The sequence below is a fragment of the Triticum aestivum genome, chromosome 3A (assembly GCF_018294505.1).
Source record: "Triticum aestivum cultivar Chinese Spring chromosome 3A, IWGSC CS RefSeq v2.1, whole genome shotgun sequence".
Classification (NCBI taxonomy): domain Eukaryota; kingdom Viridiplantae; phylum Streptophyta; class Magnoliopsida; order Poales; family Poaceae; genus Triticum; species Triticum aestivum.
In genome coordinates, this window is record NC_057800.1 from 613,932,633 (window position 1) to 613,952,422 (window position 19,790).

Sequence of the window (19,790 nt, forward strand, 5' to 3'; positions counted from 1 at the left end):
GACGTTCATGCCAGTCACTGAGCCCATAGAGTTTTCTTTTGATGCACCAACTTGGAATCTAGGAAAGAGCATGGCAGCTCACATCGCCATGGGACACATTGGAGAAGTCTACCGCAAGGATCTCAAGGATACTATCTACCAGATTTGTGGGCGCCGAGATGAGCACTGGGAGATGATCAGTACTAGGAAGGATAGATCAATTGCAGCTTTTATCCAGGAGTTAAACCAGCACATTCGACAACAGGAGAACCAGATGTGCGCCGACATGATAGATCTGAAGAAGGCAAGGACAAGAATCAAGGAACTGGAGGAAGAACTCAAGGCTACACGTGAAGATTATGAAGAAGAAATTGAAGTATTGGTGGATAAGAATGCCGACTTAACAAAGAAGATCGGGATGGGAGGCCCTACACCGGTAGATGAAGACGAAGAACCCAAGGAGATTAGCCCGGAAGAATACATCATCATCGATGACACTGATTCGGATCCAGGTAGTAGCGATGATGACTATGTTGATGAAGCTGGAGCAGATATCATGGAGTCTGCAACCGAAGAATATTTCTAGGAGACCACCTCATCAGTAGTAGTAGTCCACCATGTAAATATAGTAGTCTGAGCACTTTTGCGATAGTTAGATCGATTGTATGCCCTTGTTTGTTTGATTGAATGAAGTGAATTGTTTGCTTTTTGCCTCATGTGCATATGGGTAGTGTTTTCTCTTTAGACCCCTCTATTCTTAACTCTCATCTTTTCTAAACCCTTAGATGCCTCCGAGACGTGACCTCGGATTCACCTTTCCATCGGAGCTCACCCAGTTGATCCAGCAACAGAACACATTGATGCAGTTGCTAGTCCAGAATCAGAATCAGGGGAACAACAACAACAACCCACCACCACCACCACCACCTGTTGATCACTTAGCCCGTTTTCTTAGGCTGAATCTATCGGTGTTTTCCAGTAGCACCGAGCCAATAGTAGCAGATGATTGGCTCCACAAGACAACTAGAGAGTTGACCACAGCAGGATGCACGGATGCGGAGAAGGTGAAGTTTGCCGCCCATCAGCTTGAAGGACCCGCCGCATCATGGTGGGAGAATTTCACAGCCACTTTCCCTGTCGACACTGTCACATGGGACCAGTTTCAGTAGACTTTTTGTACTGCCCATGTTTCAACAGGAGCTATGGCCATGAAGAAGCGTAAGTTTCGCAACTTGCGCCAGGGAGGACGGACAGTTGGCCAATATGTGGAGGACTTTAGTAAGTTAGCACGTTATGCCCCAGATGACGTTGCTATGGATGCAGCTAAGCAGGAGAAGTTTCTAGAAGGATTGAATGATGAGTTGAGCATGCAGTTGATGGTAGCAACCTTCAACAACTACCAGGAGTTGGTAGATCGTGCTCTTATGATTGAAGGCAAGCAGCAGCAAATTGAGAATCGCAAGAGGAAGTATGGACAAGGGAAGTACAATTCTGGAGCTCAGCAGAAGCCACGTTTTACCCCTAGATCGGGAGGACATTTTTAGCATACTCATGGAGGAGGTAGCTCGCACAACCACAATGGCACCAAGAATGGTAATGGGAATGGAGGAAGCAACGGCCAGAATCGCACCAACCCATCAACCCCAACCAAGAAAGACCTGAGCCAAGTCACTTGCTTTAAGTGTTCGAAGACCGGACATTATGCCAATGAATGTCCTGAATTACAAAATGGAAATAGCAATGGAAGCTCTAGGAAGAAGCCGAACCCTTTCAATAGGGGACAGGTGAACCACATTAACGTGGAGGAGGTTGAAGAGCAGCCGGATGCAGTAATCGGTAAGTTTTTGGTTAAGTCATTTACTGCACTCGTTCTTTTCGATACTGGTGCATCGCATTCATACATATCAAGGGGATTTGTGGATAAGTATAAACTGCCAACCCAGGCCCTTAGGTCACCCATGTTAACCTCGCCTGGAGCAGAATATATGGCTAGTCTATGGTGTGATCGGTTACCATTAAGGATTGGTAACTATGTTTTTCCCTCAGACCTAATAGTATTGGAATCCCAAGGATTGGATGTGATATTAGGCATGGATTGGTTATCAAAGTATGAAGGGAATATTGAATGTGCTAGTAAGTCAATTTTGCTTACCACCCCAGAAGGGAGAAGGATCAAGTATGTATCCTGACATGTGCCAAAGAGGACCCAAGTAAATTGCTTAACAGGAGTTGTGCAGGAGGAAGTACCAGTAGTGAAGGATTTCCCTGATGTATTTCCAGAGGAGTTGCCAGGCATGCCACCAGATAGATACATTGAGTTTTTGATTGAGCTATTGCCAGTCACAGGGTCAATATTGAATAGACCATACAGGATGCCTGCAAAGGATTTGGTGGAAATTAAGAAGCAGATTAAGGAGTTACTGGATAAGGGATATATTCGCCCAAGTTCTTCGCCTTGGGGATCGCCAGTAATCCTAGTGGAGAAGAAGGATGGATCGTTAAGTATGGTTGTTGATTATCGAGGATTGAATGAAGTAACGATTAAGAACAAGTACCCACTACCAATGATCAATGATCTGTTTGATCGATTGCATGGAGCTAAGGTATTTTCCAAAATCGATCTGCGATCAGGATACCACCAGTTGAAGATTCGAGAACAAGATATTCCTAAGACATCTTTTACCACCAGGTATGGGCTGTACGAGTATACCGTTATATCATTTGGTCTGACTAACGCACCTGCTTATTTTATGAACATGATGAACAAAGTGTTTATGGAGTTCTTGGATAAGTTTGCCGTGGTGTTCATTGATGATATCCTGGTTTACTCGAAGAATGAAGAGGAACATAAGGAACATTTGCGTTTGGTTCTTGGAAAGCTCAGAGAACATCAGTTGTATGCCAAGTTCAGCAAATGTGAGTTTTGGCTGAAGGAAGTAGGATTTCTCGGACACGTTATATCTGGAGAAGGTATAGCAGTTGATCCCACTAAAGTTGATACCGTGACCAAGTGGGAAGCACCAACCACCATGGGAGAGATCCGGAGTTTTCTTGGACTCGCAGGATACTACCGGAGATTTATTGAGAATTTCTCAAAGATTGCGAAGCCTATGACTAAGTTGTTGAAGAAAGATACCAAGTTCAAATGGACGGAGGAATGTGAGGCTAGTTTCCAGGAGCTGAAGAAATGTTTGGTTACCTCACCAGTGTTGATTTTGCCAGACCAGACCAAGGATTATGAGGTGTATTGCGACGCTTCACGTCGAGGACTTGGAGCAGTGCTTATGCAGGAAGGGAGAGTTGTTTCATATGCCTCACAACAGCTTAAACCTCATGAGTTAAATTATGCTACGCATGATTTGGAGTTAGCAGCCGTAGTGCATGCATTGAAAACATGGAGACATTTTCTCATTGGAAACCATTGCGAGGTGTTTACGGATCATAAGAGTTTGAAATACATCTTCACACAGAAAGAGTTAAACCTCAGACAAAGGAGATGGTTGGAGCTCATCAAGGATTATGATATAAAATTGCATTATCACCACGGAAAGGCTAATGTAGTAGCCGACGCATTAAGCCATAAGAGTCATGTCAACACCCTATTGATGGGAGAAATACCAAGGGAGTTAGCAGAAAATCTTCGTGAACTATGTTTGGAAATAGTTCCGAGAGGCTATGTAGCAGCATTGGAGATTCAGTCTACATTGATGGATAAAATCAAAGAAGCCCAAAGGACTGACAAGGAGATTGCTTCTATTAAGGAGAAACTTAGCAAGGGAAAGGCTAAGGGATTTCGTGAGGATGAGCACGATACCCTATGGTTTGAAGACCGTGTTTACGTGCCCCATGACCCGGAGATCAGGAAGTTGATACTGCAAGAGGCACACGATTCACCATATTCGATTCACCCAGGAAATACCAAGATGTATTTGGATTTGAAGGATATTTTCTGGTGGACCGGAATGAAGAAAGATATTGTGGAGTACGTAGCAGTTTGTGATGTATGTCAGAGAGTAAAGGTAGAGCATCAGAAGCCAGCAGGGTTGCTACAACCATTGCCGATACCCAAATGGAAGTGGGATAAGTTAGGTATGGATTTTATCACGGGATTACCCAGGACTCGTTCAGGCTATGACTCGATTTGGGTTGTAGTTGATCGATTGACGAAGGTAGCTCATTTCATCCTAGTAAAGACACATACACCAGTGCTAAGTTGGCAAAGATATACATGACCAGGATCGTATGTCTGCATGGAGTTCCGAGGAGTATCGTATCAGATAGAGGAACCCAGTTTACCTCAAAGTTCTGGAAGCAGTTGCACGAAACTTTGGGAACTAGGCTAGAATTCAGTACAACTTTTCATCCACAGACAGATGGACAGACCGAGAGAGTTAATCAAATTTTGGAGGACATGCTGAGAGCTTGTGCGCTAGATTACGGATCTAGTTGGGACGACAATTTGCCATATGCAGAGTTCTCTTACAACAACAGTTACCAAACCAGTTTAAAGATGGCCCCTTTCGAAGCTTTGTACGGAAGGAGGTGCAGGACACCATTGTCATGGGACGAAGTTGGAGACCGCCAGTTGTTTGGACCTGATTTGATTAAGGAGTCTGAACAGAAAGTGAAATTGATTCGCGATAGGCTCAAGGTAGCTCAGTCCAGACAGAAGAGTTATGCAGATTCTAAACGCAAGGAGACAGTTTACAAAGTCAGAGACCGAGTTTATCTTCGAGTATCTCCACTTCGGGGAACAAAGCATTTTGGGGTCAAAGGAAAATTAGCGCCACGATTTGTAGGACCATATCGAGTTTTGGAGCGTATGGGAGAAGTGGCATACAAATTGGAATTGCCCGAAGGATTGTCAGGAGTTCATGATGTGTTCCATGTTTCTCAGTTGAAGAAGTGCCACGCGGAGATGGCCGGCATACCCTTGAGAGATACAGTGCCATTGGAAACAATTCAATTGGATAACGATTTGACCTATGCGGAGAAACCAATTAAGATTCTAGAGTATGCTAGTCGAGTCACTCGCAGCAAGGTTATCAAGTTTTGCAAAGTTCAGTGGAGCCACCACACGGAGGACGAAGCCACCTGGGAACGAGAGGAACATTTGCTCAAGGACCACCCTCACCTATTTTCTAGCCAACCCGAATCTCGAGGGCGAGATTCATCTTAAGGGGGGTAGGTTTGTAACATCCCAAATTTTCAATTTGGAATGTTATACATTAGATCATCACTGCATATCATATTTTATTTGCTTTTGGTTTTGATCCTAGAAATTTTACGCAACTCAAGGACCCACGGAGAGAGTTGGGGATTTTGTTATTTTCATATTTGAGTTTTCTCAAATTTTGAGAATAGGATCATTTGATTTTATTTATTTTATCATCAATTATTTCTATTACAAAAATATGAGAGAGGGAATAAAATGACTTTCCCAAAATAAAGAAATATTGAGGATTTAATAATAAAATCAAATAAGATTTTATTTCGGAGTTTTTCATTATTTTATTTGAATTTAGGAAAAATGTGCGTTTTTCAAAATTGTATTTAGGCCCCAAATAAATGTTCACCTTGTGCGGCTTTATTTTAGAAGCCCAGGAAAATTTATTTTGGGATTTTTGGAGTCCGTTTAGTATTTCTTTTTATTTTTCTTCTGCGCATAATTATTTAAAAAAAACGAACCGACCTACGGGCCGTGTGCGACTAGGACTCCGGCCCGACTAGTCTTTATAAGCCAGCCCACCCCGGGCCGAACCCTAGCCCCAGCCCCAGCCCCGCCGCCACCGCCGTCGGACGCCGCCGTCACCGCACGCCGCCTGAGGTTCGCCGTCGCCTCGATTTCCGTGCCGCCGTTTTTTCCTCAAAAAACCGTCGGTTTTTCGTTGGTTTTTCTTAGGTTCGGTTTTTTTAAATAGATCAGTTTTTCCAGTTTATTTAAATAGTGAGCGTTCGTCCATTCGTTCGTTCTAGCGAACGTTCGTCGTTTTTTCTTTTTCTCGGATTAAATCCGTGATTTTTCTGATCGCGATTCCTGATCCGATTTTCTTTTTAGTATATCTTTTTGCTCGTTTATCGGAATCAGGCGATTCAAGCGCCTGGAGTTTCGTCTCGAAACCCTCTATCCGTCTAACCAACTCAAACAAGCTTTTGCCACTGTAAAAATTGCCCTAGATCCAGATTAGTAGAATGAAGTTGTTTTCTTTCGCCGTTTGACTTTCATTGCTTCGTTCGATTTGATTCTTTTTACAAACCGGAGTTCTTAAGTTGAATTTTCTGGTTAGATCTCTTATTTGACTTTTACCTGTGCATTAGATGAGTACTTATTGTATGCTTGTTTGTTTGTCTGCGATAGAATACCCGGAGTGCGCCGCCTGTTACTTCGAATCACTAGGTTTCCCGGATCATCAGCAAGGCAAGTAACACTTGATCATACCTTTTCTACTACCCAATTTTATTGCATTAGATCAATCCTCAAACATTGCATGATTAGGATCTAATTAAATTGTGGGATGGGAAGTAGTTGAGGTAGTACCTATCACCTGTTATATCAAACCTTTGGGAGTTACTTCTACGTTTGCTTATTGCCATGCTATGCTAGTAGACGTGGATTGGGTGAGTGATATCCATGACAGATGTGAGTATTGTTAATTAATGGTTTATCTAAGGTGGCAACATAAACACACATCTGGGTGGATTGAGGCACCTGGGTAATCCAGGACTTGCCTGTTTTCTTTTGGACCGCCACCCAGGCTCAAAGGGATCATGAGATTATTCATGCTAGAAACTTCCGTGTGCCGCCACAAGCTATTATGGGCTCTAGCATAGTTGACTAAGTCGTGCGAACTCTTACAGTGGTAGACTAGCAGATGTAGGGGATGTAGGTGGTACGGTCTACCCGATCGTAAGGTGCGAGCGCTTCTGAAAGACTATGTCTCGGTCATCCGTTTTCTCAAACACCATGTAGTGCGAGAAACCAAACGGAGGCAATCGAGTCTTGTAGGGAAAAGTGCGCAAACCTCTGCAGAGTGTATTAAACTAATCATGATTAGCCGTGTCCCCGGTTATGGACATCTTGAGTATCTAGTACCTGGATTATCATGTGAATCTCAACATGTTACTCTAAATTAATTTTGTTGGGCTTTGTTAATGTTGATGATTAAATGGGATTGAGAATGCTGTCAACCATTCTCAATGTTTAACAACTACCATGATAGTTAAATAAATTTATTCCTTTGCAGTAGGGAAAAATTGGCTTTATGCAAAACTGTAACCATAGAGCTTTCCACCAGCCAAATATGCATGTAGTATAGCAGTTTATTCCATTACTCTCTATGTGTTACCTTGCCAGCATATTCCATGTGCTGACCCGTTTCGGGCTGCAACGTTAATGTTGCAGGATTTTCAGACGATGATTAAGGAGTTTTTAGGTCGTGGTTCTATACTCAGTGATGCTGTTGGGGTTGATGGACTCACTTATCTTCCAAGACTTCCGCTGTTATCGTTATTAGATGGCCTTAAGCCATATTTATTGTAATAAGTTCTATTTTGAGACACTCGATGTAATAAGTGTGTGATTACTACTCTGTTATAAATCCTCCGAGTACTGTGTGGTGTCAGCATTACTGATCCAGGGATGACACCGGAGCACAGAGATCATACTGGTTGAGGTCTGGTCGCTACGTGCAACATATGGCAAGCGTCGGCTGCTCAGACGCGTTGCAGTTTAGCGCGTCTGTTGTAGCGGCTCGGGCGCACTATATTTTGCAGTGGCCGCTGGAGCAAATGCTCCTCGCCGTGCAAAAACTCGCGATGAGCGCACTGCAAACGCTTTTTTAGCGCGTCGCGCGTTGGGCGGCTGTTTGAGATGCTCTTACGTGCACTATTAGAATGCTAAGTGCGTTGCAACAGGCGGTCAAAGTGTGTTCTTATTTTCTTCCTTCCCCTAACTAAAAATGTTTCTCGGGGTGATATGTGAATGGATAAATTTACAAGCATACCAAAATATCAAGATCTAAAAGCATATTTATCGAAGAATATTTCTACAACACATTGTACGCACCACATATTTATCCAAGTATGTTTCTACAACACATGGTGTACATCTCTACTCTCACTCCGCCCCTCACACTAAAACACAGGTATGTAATGAATAAAAAATGCAATTCCAAAATTTTAATTGGAAATTTTATGTAGTTCAGACCATGTATTCAAATTTCAAAAATGAAATCACAAGTATGTATATAAACCTTTATTTTCACAAACAATATGGGTGAAAGGAAACATATATATTAGGGTAAATATTGTAGAGGAAAACCACTTTTTATACATGGGAATACATGGGAGGAATCAACAAAGAAATATAAATTTATGAAAATGTTGGGCACAACTGTACTCTCCCAGGCGGACCTATAACAAATGTCACCAAATATATAGGTCGGAAATCACAACGACAAGATTAAAAGTGTAAACATATTCACAAAATGTTAGAGTGAATCCCAAAAATCTAGTATTGAAATATCTAGAAAGTGACCTTAATAAGGAAAAGTTGAATGCCCGTGTGTTGCCATGGAATACAAACTTATTGATTTAAGCTTACTGATTTAAACAAATGATTTAAAAGGAACTAAGGAAGTTCCGTAACAAAAACTGCCACTGCATTAAATGGTAAGTGATACGTCACTGTCATATCTATAATTTTTTATTGTTCATGCCAATATTATACAAATTTTATATACTTTTGGCAACATTTTATATTGTTTTTTAGACTAACATATTGATCTAGTGCTGCGTGCCAGTTCCTGTATGTTGCATGTTTTTTGTTTTGTAGAATATCCATATTAAATGAAGTCCAAACACGATAAAATTTACGGTGATTTATTTTGGAATATATGTGATTTTTGGGAGGTGGAATCGACGCAAATGGAGGCCCACCGCCTCCACTACCCACCAGGGCGCGACCCACACCCCTTGGCGCGCGGTGGTGCCTAGTGGGCACCCCGTAAGTCGGTTGGGGTCCTTCTTTCGCCGCAAGAAAGATAATTTATGGAAAAAACGTGTTAAAATTTCAGCGCAATCAGAGTTAAGGATCTCCGAGAATTTAAGGAAAGGCGAAGTGCCAGAAAATAGGAACACGAAACAGAAGAGAACAAAGAGATAGATCTAATCTCGGAGGGGCTCTCGCCCCTCCGCCGCCATGGAGGCCATGGACTAGAGGGGAAACTCTCCTCTCATCTAGGGGAGGCCAAGAAAGAAGGAGAAGGAGGTGCTAGAGTGCCGCCGGGGCAAGGATCATGACGATGATCTACATTAACAATCTTGCTACCGTAAACACCAACTTTCTCCCCATCTATGCAGCGGTATAACCTCTCTATTCCCGCTGCAATTCTATAGTTAAACATGGTGCTCAACACTATATATTATTATTGTCGGACTTCGGGTTCCGGCAGACCCTTGAGGTTCGAACACTGGGGTGCGCATGGAGATTTCGCCTCCTACCTTCCTGCACCCCTCCGCCTTGCTAGGATCTGAACTAAGGAAAGAACAACGCAAGAGACACAGGGTTTATACTGGTTCGGGCCACCGTTGTGGTGTAATACCCTACTCCAGTGTGTGGTGTGGTGGATTGACTCTTGGGCTGATGACAACGAACAATACAAGGAAGAACAGCCTCGTGAGGGTCTGTTCTTGGCAGGGGCGATGAACTACTAGGTGGAGCTCAGTCACCTTTTCTCTCTCTCTTTTCGATCTTCTCTAACCTTCCAACCCTCCGGCTCGGCTCTCTTCACCCAGCCCCCCTTTGCACTGTGGGTGGCTGGTCCTACTTATAGAGGCCTTGGTCCTCTTCCCAAATATCGAGCGAGAAGGGAGACAACAATGGCGGGCTAATTTGAAGGGGGACAGCTAGTATCATCTATCCTGACAAAAGTAGTCTTCGCCTGTGCAAAGCTCTGGTGATGACGCCGTCTTGGGCTCCACAGAGACCTCCATCTCGTAGTCCTCCTGGTCTTTGTCTCGTTGCACCGAAATGGCAACCTTTGCCTGATGCCTCGGTACTCCGCAGCTGCGCTTGCCCCCTTTGCACCAAAGAGGAAGGGAGGACACTGCGCATGCTGGCACCCGTCTGGCGCCCCCGGTCGTCATGGCTTGCGTCACGGGCACCTCGTGAGGTACCCCACCTTGATCTCTCTGCCTCCTCATGAGCCAGCCTGCCGAGGCCGCGCCTGAGGAAGCTCCATGTCGTCCGCCCTGCGAGGCTTGGCCCCTCGCGAGGGTCTTGGGTTTGTGTTGGTGAAGATGGGCCGCGCTGGGCCCCCCTTTGAGCCACGCCGCAGGCCGCAGGCAGGCAAGTCTGGGGACCCCCGTTCCCAGAACGCCGACAGTAGCCCCTGGGCCCAAGGCGCGCTCGGACTTGGCCGTGCAGGGAGGCGGAAGGGCAAGAGCAAAGCGCCGCGGGCCCTAACAGCCTGCGGCCCTGGGCGAGCGTGGCGGTTGGTTGGACGTGGGCGCCTCCACTTCCCCATGGCGCCTCGGCAACTGCACGGATTGGACAAGTCCCTGCATGCAAAGTGGGTCATGATTACCTGTAATCGTGGAGGTCGGCAGTTGGCCTTCGCCGGCCATAAGTACGGGACAACGCGTGCCCTTCCAGTCCATCCCTCCTTGCTTCTCCTTCTTCCCGATCCTTGCTCCGTCTTGCTGCGATGGCTTCGATCCGCCGGTTCTCGACGGCAGAGAAGGGAAAAGCTCCCCGAGAGGAGCCATACCCACTCCCGCCGAAGAAACGGCTCGTCCCCCATGGCCCGGACGAAGGGGCCCTTCAGGTGGTGTCGAGGCCTTGGTGCGAGCGGGTGCCGCCGGCGTTCCCGCTGCCATTGTACGCCCACGTCGAGGGCCCCGAAGGAGCTGATGCTGACCGCCATGGGCGGCGCCGCCGTCGGTGCCGACGGGTCACGAAGGTGTGGGTTGTCCCCCCTGGGGTCCACACCGAGGGCTCCTCCCAAGAGTTCGTGCTCCACGTCGCCATTCCTCTTCAGTCTTGGATTCGCCTTCCTCCCTTCTTCGCCTCCATCATCCCGCAGGGGGAGCCCCTGGAGCTCTGGCTGCAGCATGCCGGCTGTAGCACCCTCGCGACCGAGGCAGAGGTCGCGGTCGTTGCCCCGGGCGAGGTCTTCATGACTCGGGGCTGGAGAGAGATCGCCCGGGTTTGCAGGGTAAGGGGCGTCTTCATGGTCCACTTGGATTACGACGGTGCTTCGGTGATGCTCTTCAAGGTCTTCGATGCGAGCGGGCGCCGGCTAGAGTCCTGCCCCAGGGAAGGTGGCCCGGACCCTGCCGCGACGAGGACTAGGCCCGCCAACCGCTCCCTTGACGGCTCCTCAGGCGGTGGAGGCGTCGGAGGCTCCAGCGACTCCAGCTAGCTCTTCGCGACTCCGGAGACGAGCGACGACAGCTACGAGCCCCCGAGCCGGCGCCGCTCCTGGAGCAGGGCAGACTCGTTAGGCCACCGCCGTCTCTGATCTGGATGGGGTTGGCGTCGGTGCTTGACGGCCCACTGTTGATGATGGCATCTTTTGCAGGGTCGTGCGTAGTTTGTGCCCCTTTAGGATCTGTTCCCTGTGAGGAATTAAAAACGCGTCCTGTGGGGGCTTGTAAGGTGCCTGTGATCCTATTTTGTCAATATAACCCTTGTCGTAGAATTGCGCGAGTTGCTCATTCCGTCTTAGCTCAGTCCTCCCTTTCGAACCTCATGAGGGCTTGGTGCTCTGCGCTGACAGGTCCCAGTCCCAAGGCGGCTTCAGCCGTCGCTGGTATGCCAGGTCGCGATGCCGTGGTCAAGGCCAGGAGGTGAGCGACCCGGAGTCCGGTAAGAGCCCCTGAGTCGCGATGCTCAGGAGGTCCCCTTTGGCGCCCAAGCAGCCGTTGTTTGGTGAGAAAGGAGAGCGGCGTCATTAACACGGGGTAGCATTAGGTGCGGGGATGGTGCTGCGGCAGCTTGCGCTTCCGGGTGATGACTTATCTCGAGGATCAGGGGCCGCTCTCTAGTGTGTCGCCGGGTCCGTGCATCGGCAGGCGCGAGGTTGCTCGGCGAGGTCCTCGCGTGTCTCTCCCATCTCGCCTTTGCTCCCCTTTTTGCTCTACGTCCTCGGGTCCCGGCCATCGAGCGAGTCTCAGCCGTCGCTGGTATGCCAGGTCATGATGCCGTGGTCAAGGCCAGAGGGTGAGGGCTGGAGAGCCAGTAGGAGCCCTGAGTCGCGATGCTCAAGCGGCCCCCCTTTAACGTGCAAGCGGTTCGCGCTGACGAGAGCGCAGGTGACACCGCAAGGGCCTCGCCTGACGCAGCCCCTTCAGGAGGTCCTGTAAGTCCATCATAGAAAAAACAAGGGGTTGCCATGACAATTGACAGTCAGCCGTTGGTTGCTTTCGAGGGGTAGTGAGGCACTGAAGGCTTGACGAGGTGACGCTATGCGGGGCTGCCGCGGCCAGAGCTCAGCCATTCAGGTTTGTCGGCGTTGCAGGGACGGACCCATGCGCAAGCGTCGTGCCGTTTGGGAGCATCTCCGTTAGTTGGCATCAGCTGAGCAGGCAACTGGGTAAAACACATTAGCCGCGAAGGAGTGGATTCGTTCAAATAGACGCTGGGAATGCGGACATCACTGGGTCAGGCCCAAGCAGCTTGGGGATCATGCAGCCCGAGGGGCGCCCCCAACAAGGTAAGCTAACAAAATGGAATAAAAAGGGATACACGCCGCAGGGACGGACCCACGCGGCCTGGGAATAATGCAGCCCTGGGGGGGGGGGCGCTCCCAGCTGGAAATAAAACTCGTAAGATGTCACCTGATGATGTTGAGGACGAAGGAGCGTTGGTGTAGCAGGCTCGGTGGGCTGCGGGAGCCGATCCTCATGGGCCCCCAGGCCCAGGGGCCTCGAGGGGCTCCGGAGGCGCTGGCGGCTCCTCACGGGCCATCTCCATCCCTGCCAGGGCTGCGGAACGCCTGGCCTCTCGTGCCTCCGTGATGCCCCTCATGAGGCGCTGGTACGTGTTAGCCGCGTTCGGCAAACCGTAAGGCATGCAAACATAGCTGTGGGGTGGACCTCCGCAGCTCCCCACTCGCGAGGCCAGAGGCGCTCTAGAGAGGCGACTCGGTTGAGCCCTGGTATGTCGATGCAGACGCGCAGCCCACCATCCTCGCCTGGATGGGGAGCCACTGCGGGTAGGCGGCGGCTGCCTTTCATGACTCTTGACTCCTGTAGCTCCTGAATGGCCTTGCTGACGAACTCCTGAGGGTCTGGATCTCCTTGCCTTGCTCCTTCTTGAGGGAAACGTGCTTCGTAACACGCCTCCATGTGGTGCCCAAGCGCCTCCCTCGTGACCCTGGCTAGGTCGGTGGCCCTCCAGGGGAGAGCCCCCGAGCCCTGCCTGAGGAGGGCGTCGGGTGCACTTTCCTATGCGATGGAAGGAGGTTCCCCCTAGGCAGGCGCGGGCCCAGAGGGGCCTGCCCCCTGAGTGGTCGGGTCGGACGATGTGTTCTTCTTCTTAGGGGCGGTCTCGGGAGGCCTCCTGCTTCCACGATCCAGGTCTTCTAGTGACGCGGCCTGAAAGGCTCGCTCCAGGGAACACACCGCGTCCTTCTCTTCACATGGCACCGTGATGACTCCGCTGCTTCTTGGCATCTTGAGGACGTTGTAGCCGTGATGAGTTACGGTCATGAACTTGGCCAACGCTGGGTACCCAAGGATGGCGTTGTACGGCAGGCGAATGTGAGCGACGTCGAAGTCGATGAGCTCAGTGCGGTAGTTGTCGCGTGCCCCGAAGGTGACAGGGAGGCGGCCCTGCCCAATCGGGACCGTGGAGCCGTCGGTGATATCGGAGAAAGGCTTGGTTGGCTGAAGCTGGCTGTAGGGCACTTGGAGGTTGTTGAATGTTTCCACGGACAGGATGTTGAGCCCTACCCCGCCATCGATGAGGGTCTTGGTGACCACCACGTTGCCGATGATTGGGGAACAAAGCATCGGGAGGACTCCAGCTGTAGCCACACACTTGAGATGGTCTGTTGAGCTGAACGTGATGGCGCACGCCGACCACCTGAGAGGGCGCGTGGCTTCGAGCCTGGGGAGGACTGCGTTCACTTCGCGGGCAAACTGCTTGAAGATGCGCTGAGAGGCTGGGGCTTGTGCCCCGCCCAGGATGCAGGCGATCGCGCGCGGCTCCTGGAAGCCCCCAGCCCCCTCGTCCTGGTGGCGGTCCTCGTTTCTCCTTGGCTGCGACGGCAGCGGTGGGAGGCCCGCGTTGCCTTGCGGGCGATCCTCGTGAGGCTGATCCCTCCAGTCTCCCTCGCGAGGTGGGTCTTGCCAGCGATCCTCACGAGGTTGATCGCGCCACCCTTGGCGCGGGCCACGGTCTTCCCAGCATCTTGCGTTCCTTCCTCCTCCTCGGCCGTAGCCCCGGTCACTGCGGTCAGGGCGACGGCCGATCCTTCCTTCTCGCACGGCTCGGAGCTCTTGACATTCGTTGGTGTTGTGGGTGTGGAGGTCGTGGTACACATAGTACCGGCTTCCCTTGGAAGGTTCAGGCTGATCTCTGCCCCGCTTGGTGTCTGGTTCTGCCGCGAGCACGGCAACCCCCTTATGCTTCACATCCTTGGCCTTGGGCTTCTTCTCTTCTGGGTCTGCGGCAGGCAGCTCGAGGAGGGAGAGACGCCCTTCCTCGGCCCTGGCGCACTTGGTTGCCAGGTTGAACAGTTCCAAGGAAGTGCACATGTCTTCATGCATCGCCAGCTCCTCCTTCATCTTGACGTCACGCACGCCGTCAGAGAAGGCCGAGATGATGGCCTCCTCAGTCACCTTGGGAATCTTGAGGCGTGCATAGTTGAAGCGCTGGATGTACTTCTGCAGGGTCTCCCCTGGCTGTTGCTTGATGCGGCGCATGTCGCTCACGGCGGGTGGCCGGTCGCGAGTTCCTTGGAAGTTGGCGATGAAGCAGGTGCACATCTCTTCCCAGGAGGAGATTGTGCCTGGGGCCAGGTTCAGGAGCTAGGTGCAGGCCCCGTCCTTGAGTGCCATGGGGAACCAGTTCGCCATGACCTTCTCGTCTCCGTTGGCAGCTTCGATGCCCAGCTCGTAGAGCTGGAGGAACTCCGCAGGGTCAGCCGTGCCGTCGTAGCGAGGAGGCAAGTCTGGCTTGAACTTGTCGGGCCACGCGACGTTGCGTAGCTCGGCGGTGAAGGCGCGGCAGCCTGCTGTGGCCACGGGAGGCCTTGGATGACGGGGAACTTGGTCTTGCATGTCCCCACGCGCTGCAGCTGGGAGCAGCGCGGCGTCTTGACGCGCGGGAGCAGGAGCATGGTCGCGACGTGCTGGAGCAGGGAGCGCCCGGGCAGCTTCCTGCGGGCGAGGGACTTCTTGACAGCTCTGCTCTTGCTGCGCTGGCGCCTGACGGAGCGGGTTCCGCCCAGGGGCCACGCGCCTTGGAGCCATGGCGCCTTCCTGAGGAGGAGGCGGCCAGGGCGCCACTGGAGCTTCACTGCCCGCGCGGGGCGGGGTGCGGTGCAGCGGAACGGACGGCGTAGGAGAGCCCCCTGCGGCGCGGACAAGCTCGGCGACGCGGTCGAGCCATTCTTCATAGACGTCGTCGACGGGATGGTAGCGCAGGAGCTCATTCGCCGCGATGAGTGCAGCCCGAGCCTCCATGGGCGCACGGAGCGCGCGGGACGAAGAACCAGCTGGGGTGAGCGAGGGAGTCGCGGTGCAGCCGTCTTGCCGCACAGACGGATGCTGGGATGATGCTTGCTGCTCGTCCCCCGCCGGGCCGGTGGCGGTGTTGACAGCAGGTGACGGGGAACGATGAGGACGCCCGCCGACAGGGGCCGTCTGGGCGACGCGGGAAGCGAGCGCGGCCCGGCGCTCAGCGCGGGCCCGACGAGCATCAGACATGGGCGTGATGGTCGGAGGAGAACGGGGTGGTGGAAGACGAATCCCGGCGCACCCCTACCTGGCGCGCCAAATGTCGGATTTCGGGTTCCGGCAGACCCTTGAGGTTCGAACACTGGGGTGCGTGCGGAGATTTCGCTTCCTACCTTCCTGCACCCCTCCGCCTTACTAGGATCTGAACTAAGGAAAGAACAACGCAAGAGACACAGGGTTTATACTGGTTCGGGCCACCGTTGTGGTGTAATACCCTACTCCAGTGTGTGGTGTGGTGGATTGCCTCTTGGGCTGATGATAACGAACAATACAAGGAAGAATAGCCTCACGAGGGTCTGTTCTTGGCTGGGGCGATGAACTACTAGGTGGAGCTCAGTCACCTTCTCTCTCTCTCTCTCTCTCTCTTTCTGATCTTCTCTAACCTTCCAACCCTCCGGCTCGGCTCTCTTCACCCAGCTCCCCTTTGCACTGTGGGTGGCTGGTCCTACTTATAGAGGCCCTGGTCCTCTTCCCAAATATCGAGCGGGAAGGGAGCCAACAATGGCGGGCTAATTTGAAGGGGGACAGCTAGTATCAGCTATCCTGACAAAAGTAGTCTTCGCCTGCGCAAAGCTCTAGTGATGACGCCGTCTTGGGCTCCACAGTGACCTCCATCTCATAGTCCTCCTGGTCTTGGTCTCGTTGCACCGAAACGGCAACCTTTGCCTGATGCCTCGGTACTCCGCGGCTGCGCTTGCCCCCTTTGCACCAAAGAGGAAGGGAGGACACTGCGCGTGCTGGCACCCGCCTGGCGCCCCCGGTCGTCATGGCTTGCGTCACGGGCACCTCGTGAGGTACCCCGCCTTGATCTCTCCGCCTCCTCGTGAGCCAGCCTGCCGAGGCCACTCCTGAGGAAGCTCCATGTCGTCCGCGCCCCTCGCGAGGGTCTTGGGTTTGTGTTGGTGAAGATGGGTCGCGCTGGGCCCCCCTTTGAGCCACGCCGCAGGCCGCAGGCAGGCAAGTCTTGGGACCCCCGTTCCCAGAACGCCGACAATTATCCAATGATATGTGGTTATCCTATGATGTTTGAGTAAATCTGTTTTGTCCTACGGGTTGATTGATGATCGTGATTGGTTTGAGTTGTATATTTTACTTTGGTGCAGTCCTATGGTGCCCTTCGTGTCATGCAAACGTGAGGGATCCCCGCTGTAGGGTGTTGCAATACGTTCATGATTTGCTTATGGTGGGGTGGGTAGCGTGAGTGACTAGAACACATACTCGAGTAGGTGGGTTGTTGCGTATGGGATAAAGAGGACTTGATACTTAATGCTATGGTTGGGTTTTACCTTAATGATTTTTGGTAGTTGCGAATGCTTGCTAGAGTTCCAATCATAAGTGCATATGATCCAAGTACGGAAAGTATGTTAGCTCATGCCTCTCCCTCATATAAAATTGTAATAATGATTACCGGTCTAGTTATCAATTGCCTAGGGACAAATAACTTTCTTGTGTGACAAAAACCTTTCTACTAAAATACTAAATTTATTATGTTGCAATTTATTTGTAGGTTTATTCTAGCAAATTACTTCTAGTTTTATTCCTGTTCTAGGCAAAGCAAACCTTAAGTGTGCGTAGAGTTGTATTGGTGGTCGATAGAACTTGAGGGAATATTTGTTCTACCTTTAGATCCTCGTTGGGTTCGACACACTTATTTATCAAAAAAGGCTACAAATGACCCGCTATACTCGTGGGTTATCAGTACGCGCATCAGACATCATAGGATACCAAAGAATAAAATGTCGAAGTCACCTACTTGTTGGAAATATGCCCTAGAGGCAATAATATTGTATTATATTTCCATTTTCATAATTAAGAGTTTATATTTCGTGCTATAACTTCTATGATACTGGAATACGTGATTCAGTGGAAAACTCATATGCACGCGTGGAATGATAAACAGTAAATCATAGGTTCCCGGTCTTGCCTCTAAGACTGGCTCAAGTGTTCTTGGTGATCATGTTTTTCGGGTCTTAGGATATCATTAAGTGTAACGATAGTCCAAAAACAACATTGAGAGTATGAAGTTAGAAGAACGATCATATTGAATCGATCCAAAACTTATTTGTTATACTTTGAGATAATATCGTCTGAAATCAATAGTTATAACATGGAGTGCTAGCACGTGTTTTAGTTCCTCGAACTGCGGGAGTATCGTAGTCACTTCCTACCATATGATGGACTTTGGGGCTGCCGAAACATCATCAATAACACGGTGATCATAACGACAACTTATAGGTTCATCAAAAAGTTTGGCAGGGACTATATAGCTCAAGAGTGGGATTTGCTCCTCCGATGATGAAGAGATATTCTTAGGGCCCTCTCGTTGTGATGGCATCCATCATCGTCTGGCCAGACACAGGTGACTATGTCATGGGGATGCCGAAACACTTCAACAAGAAAGAAGAACAAAACCGGTAACGAGGGAAATAGTATAGTGATCATGTGCATGACTCAGGAGGATACCGGCACTCCCCAGGTTTTGTAAATTATCGCAAAGTAAAGTTAATATCACATCATAACCAAAGGTTCACTCTAATATCACTTGTGTAATCATAGGGGTCAACATGGACGTCCATGGTTCCGCTACCGGTCATCGAACGAAGGGGTTTCGTCCATGTCTATGATTTACCGAACCTACTGGGTCACAAGCTTAAGGTAATCACGATCTGCTGATGTTAGTAGGATGAGAGTATCGAGCATTTATTTGTGAAATATTTTCATTAATATTTGGAATAGTTCCAAAAGGAACCAGAAGCGTTTCAGGGTCACCAGAAGGGTTTAGGAGTTTTTTGGGCAAGATTGGGTATTCCCGATAATTAATATATAGGTGGAAAATGTTTCCGATGTTGTTAAATTATATATAAAAGGCTCTACTAAATGTTAGAAGGCTTTTATAATTAATTAAGCATCAACGGTCCTTAAAAGTCCAAGTGGTGGAAGGAGTATTGGGCCACCATGGTGTTGGGAGATGTAGTAGAAAACAAAACAAAATTGCACCTAGACACAACCAAGATCAATACGAAGATGCATTACGGGTTGGGATGATGATCGTTTCCATCACCGGGTTGCAGCAGAAGAATAATGTGTCGATGTAGATCGTACTCGGAGTTCCTCGAACCGTCGATGAACGATCTTGCGAACTGCCCATGAACAATCCCTCAAACCAAACACCGAAAGCACGACCTCTCTGCTTGGTTGCAAGCGTGCAACCTTCACGATCTGGCAGCGCTTCACCGTCTAGAGCTAATCATCACCGAAGAATTAGAGGCGGGAAATTAGAATCACACCAGGCTTCTAATTATGAGTATTAGAGGATCTAGTTCCAGCTCTAATTAGATCAACTAGGTTCAACTAGAACTAGAACTAGAACTAGAGGAAGCTCCAAACTTGTGTTTCTCCATAGAGCAAACCCCCTAATATATATAGGTTGGAGGGGAGGGAGAGGGCAGTTGTCGGTGTCAAAACCGGTGGATCTCGGGTAGGGGGTCCTGAACTGTGTGTCTAAGGCGGTTGGTAACAGGAGGCAGGGGACACAATGTTTTACCTAGGTTCGGGCCCTCTTGATGGAGGTAAAACCCTACGTCCTGCTTGATTAATATTGATGATATGGGTAGTACAAGAGTAGATCTACCACGAGATCGGAGAGGCTAAACCCTAGAAGCTAGCCTATGGTATGATTGTATGTTGTCCTACGGACTAAAACCCTCCGGTTTATATAGACACCGGAGAGGTTAGGGTTACACAAGGTCGTTTACAAAGGAGGAGATACACATATCTGTATTGCCTAGCTTGCCTTCCACGCCAAGTAGAGTCCTGATACGTCTCCAACGTATCTATAATTTTTG